The sequence below is a fragment of the Taeniopygia guttata genome, chromosome 2, assembly GCF_048771995.1.
Source record: "Taeniopygia guttata chromosome 2, bTaeGut7.mat, whole genome shotgun sequence".
NCBI classification, from domain to species: Eukaryota; Metazoa; Chordata; class Aves; order Passeriformes; family Estrildidae; genus Taeniopygia; species Taeniopygia guttata.
This window is the reverse complement of record NC_133026.1, coordinates 89,299,085-89,303,656: the sequence shown is the minus strand read 5'-3', so window position 1 is coordinate 89,303,656 and position 4,572 is coordinate 89,299,085. Positions and strand designations below refer to the sequence as shown.

The 4,572-nt window shown below is 45.7% G+C and overlaps 1 long non-coding RNA gene across 1 annotated transcript; it reads right to left on the bottom strand.

Annotated features, from left to right (window-relative positions):
• Window positions 1-1,821: 1,821 nt before the first annotated feature.
• Window positions 1,822-3,697, bottom strand: LOC140682524 (uncharacterized). Its single transcript, XR_012054360.1, has 2 exons — window positions 2,803-3,697; window positions 1,822-2,378 (listed from the first exon to the last, which is right to left on the bottom strand). It is a non-coding gene; the product is annotated as an uncharacterized lncRNA (long non-coding RNA).
• Between the last annotated feature and the right edge of the window lie 875 nt (window positions 3,698-4,572).

Genomic DNA, 4,572 nt, shown 5'->3' with positions numbered 1-4,572 from the left:
CCCTCTCCTCCCCTTCACACCCAACCAGAGGGACATTTCTGTTAAAAGGAGAAGGAAGGAAGGAAGGAAGGAAGGAAGGAAGGAAGGAAGGAAGGAAGGAAGGAAGGAAGGAAGGAAGGAAGGAAGGAAGGAAGGAAGGAAGGAAGGAAGGAAGGAAGGAAGGAAGGAAGGAAGGAAGGAAGGAAGGAAGGAAGGAAGGAAGGAAGGAAGGAAGGAAGGAAGGAAGGAAGGAAGGAAGGAAGGAAGGAAGGAAGGAAGGAAGGAGGGAGGGAGGGAGGGAGGGAGGGAGGGAGGGAGGAAATTTTTTAAAACCTCACTCTATTTTTGCCAATTTAATTCATGGTAACAGCAGCCTTTAGACCTCTGACTGTGCAAATGAATGGTTTGGTTTGTCTAAATAAACACAAACTTGGAATCAGGGATGTGGGATCGATTCCCTAAGTGTGAATATGTACACATCTTCAGTGTACACAGGCAGTACAGGAAGGGATCCAAGCCTGAGCAGCTGCAGTGTTTGATTGTGCTCAAGGTAGCAGATAGTAAGGTGTTTACAAAAATTATTTTATTCAGAGCATGTTCTTTCAAAATGAAAAATACAACTTTTTAAAAAGTAAATTAAGAGAAATTCACTTTCTCCCCCAAAATCCAGGTGATGACTCTTTATTAAGCCTTTATCAATTCACCTCAGATGAACTTACACTTATTTGTGATAGCAACATGAATTCATGGGCGCTCTCTTCCTTTGCGCTTTTGCAAATGAATTATTAGAGCTATGCACACAGGCCTATATGAACAAGGATTAAAATCTATGGAATGTATCATCTGCCTCATCTCACACTTTCTCTCTCTGTCCATCTATCTACCTATCTATGAATATTTTATGGGTCTGAACTTAATTAACAAAACAATTTCCATTTTGTCTCCAAAATGATCAACAGCAATTATGTGAGTTTTTTAAGGTTTATAATTTTATGTCACCAGACTGTTGCTTGGGGGCAGAGGCACAATTGCCATGCCAGCTGCAGTTGTGTTTATTTTTTTTTTTTTTCCTGTCTTGTTCCTGTAGGGCTGCATTATGCAGTTTTTAATTAGTTTGTGTTTGTATTTCACCCGTCCCAAATCAATGCCATCCTGGAGCAATGCAATGTAAATTCCTGCAGTACAGGTGTAGCTGCTAGCTCTGGAACACTAGGAAACTCATGTCTTACAAATGAAAGCAGTGAATGCCATTCAGCCAAACTGTCAGCTTTAAACAGCCAAGAGGAAGGAGATCAAAGCAGGGAGCAGGAACTTCTACTCTCCAGATTAGTCTTTATGGTTTGAACGCCTAATGCTATTAAAGAGAACCAGGACATATAGCACATCGTTGGCTACAAAGTTACTTCTAATTTTGCTAAAGTCCTGCCTTATTTTGGCCAATGTAAGCCTTCAGAGCATTTCAAGATGCACTGTTTCCTTTGAGGCCTAGTAGCTACTCATCGGAAATTATGCAGAACTAATACCTTCAGAGACACATTTCTGTTTGTCCACATATTTATATAACTTATCGCCTTTTGAAAGATAATTTTGATTTCCTCCTAGGTTCCACAAAGTCTTTTAATAGAACTTGCAGCAATAAAACCTGAAATTCTAGTATCTCCAGACATGAAAAGTCCCTTTATGTTGTGTTTGGTGTCTCTTCTTTCTTGAAATGACCTCTGTATGGTGGTGTATAAATCTATTATTCCAGTCACCGGGGAATTCTTTTAAAGCTTTTTTTTTTTTTTTTTTTTTTTGGTCAGGAATAAGAGATCGTTCATCTTTAACTAGGCCACATAGAAATTATGATTCAACAGCAGTGTATATTTAATTAGAGTAATCTCACTTGAATTTAATTACCTAATGAATTATTTGTTTAAAAGGTAAAAAGGCTTGTTTGCCAAGTACAGTGCAACCCACTGATAAGAACTTCTGTTATAAGAACATTAATATTAAAAAAAAAAATAAACCCACAATATTTTATGGTTTTGTATTTTAACTCTTTGCTTCTGCCAGCCGTCGGTGGGTACGCCGAGCTCACTACGATCAGGGCTCCCTTCGACTCCCGGCGGGGAGCCTTGCACAGCCCGCCGCCGCGCGTAAGTAACGCGCCTCCCCGCGCCGCGCAGGCGGGCCTGGGGGCGGGCAGTAGGAGCCAGGGAAAGACGGGACGCGGACGTCTTTGCCGGCTGAATTGCGAGGCGAGAAGCCGGCGCCATTCGGCAAAGGGCGGTGAGGCTTCCCGGCTGCAGTCGGTGCGCGACGCTCCGCGCCCTGCGCATCCCGGGGCAGCCGCCGGGATCGGAGCTGCTCCCCAGGGCTGCTGTCCTTTCCTCTCAGTGCCGCGTCTGGAAGAGGTCCTGGCCAGAAAGAGGAAGATGTCGGAGAGGGGAGTGACAAGCTACAAAACAGTCGTCATCTATTTTTTTTTTTCTCTCTCAGTTTCCCCTTAGTTTTATGGTCAGTGCAACTAATCACAATCCTTTGATTATTTATGCTTCTTCAGCCGTGGCAACAAAAACTGGCCAGCCTCTGCCCTTGACTTTTCTCCTCGGTTCCCAAATTTTCCAGCTACTTGCATTGTTTGCTTAAAAAATACATCGCATGCAGTGCTGAACTGCAACACTTGTTGGAGGGTTTGTCTGAAAGCGCCACAACTCGGGCATTAGCCCACCCGGAAAAAAAAAATAAAAAAAAAAGGAAAAAATAGAAAAAAAAAATTTCCCCCCCTTTTTAAAAAACTTATTCAATAATGGGAAGTTCTCCTTGATGTATTCTACTTACCCGATGCAGAAAAACTAGATCAAAAACATTTTGGTTTGTTTGTTTGCTTCTGCGTTGGTGGTTTGACAGTGGGTCCTCTCGAAGGCGTCACTGGGCGGCTACTTGTCGCTTGGACCAAGAACTTTCGGTCTGTCCTTCCTTCCCACAACAGAACGAGGCCATCGGCAGGGCCTGAACTGGGGTGCGAGGAGCAGCAAGGGGTCGGACCGACCTCTCCTTCCCTTGCTGCCCCAGCAGCGATGCTCAGGCACCACGCAGAAAGCTGGATCTCTGTTATATTAGAGAATAGATGTTAAAAGATGTCTCTGGAGGTGGGGAAGATGGCCTGGGGATGCCAAACATGAAAGAGGTATTTCTCCCTTACCTTCCTTTGGTAAGTAAGAACCTACCAAGCATTTCTGCTTGAGAAACACCAGCAAGAGGGAAAGAGGAGCGTGTGTATACTCAAGCCGTGGGCAGGGAGGGTAAAGTCGGTGCAAGCTTAAAACTAAGCTTGAGCAATGTTCAGGCACCATTTCGAGACGCAGCCGTGCTTGGGAGTCCCTAGTGGGTGGCACTGAGGCTCCCGCTCACGCAGTCCCGCAGGGAAGGAGGGCACCGCTATTAGCCCGTGGGCGCGGACGTACCCAACACGCAGGGTCAGAACTGCAGAAGTACCCACGGATCAAAATACCAAACCTGTCTGCACGGCAGGGAATTCTCTCCCGGTGCCCCTTGGTCCCGCCTGACCAGGTGGGAGGCGACCCGGCGGAGGCGGCGAGGGCGGCGAGCGGCCCGTGACCCTGCGCGGCTCCGGTACCTGCGGCCCCGCAGCGCCCTCGCCCCGCTCCTGCGCCCTTTTTGTCGCCGGCCTCTGAAGATGTTTTCCAGAGCTGCCTGCCCTGCTGCAGGCATACCTGCTCAAAGCCTCAGTCAGTCGCTGAGCAGCCTGCGCTGTGCGAAACTTATGCCCCAGCAGTTCAGGGAGGCGAGGAGGGCCCCTCTCGGCCTTAGGGGTCAAGGCGCGGTGGTCTGGGGATGTGGTGAACATCAGGCAGGAAAGGAGTGGTGAGAACGAGCCTCAGTCTCTGCAGTTCCCTGAATTCTCCATTTAAGGGAAGGGATCCTAATTTCTTTTCATGAGTTTTGGAGGTCTGGCGAAGTGAAGCAGGTTTATGTACGGGATGCAATAGCTGCTGGTGCTGTGGGAGCAGGGGGGCTTACCAGCTCACCAGCACCTCAACTCCTATTTCAGGGTGCCAGAAATGTTTCATGACCACTTTGCACTTTCAGGTAAATATACCAAGTGTTGAACCCATGAGTAGCCTCAGATCTGTTACAGTGAGAATGGATATTGACTTCAGAAAACGTCCGACCTCATGATTATATTAAAAATGTCTAATATATTCAAAGCTCAGATTATGGTCATTTTCAGATCTTAGAGCAAAATTATCACAACATTTCATTTCACTGTTTATAGTCACATAAATATGTTGGTCTCCTCTACTATGTGTCATTTGCACACACTGTTATTAGAATCAACTGGCACCCTCACTGAAATGTTTGTAATGACTTTAGTATATTATGGGAGTTATAGATCTGCAGGCCTGGCATTTTAATTCTCGAGGACCTAGGCTTTTCTTAAAGTTACAAGTGCAGTTGCCATTGCACAGCTACATAATGTAATTTATTCCATTATTTTTTATAAACAAACATCCTGGTTATCAGATCATATTTTTCTGTGTACTTTTATTCTTACCCTCCTCTTTGGAGCATCTATGTATTTTCACT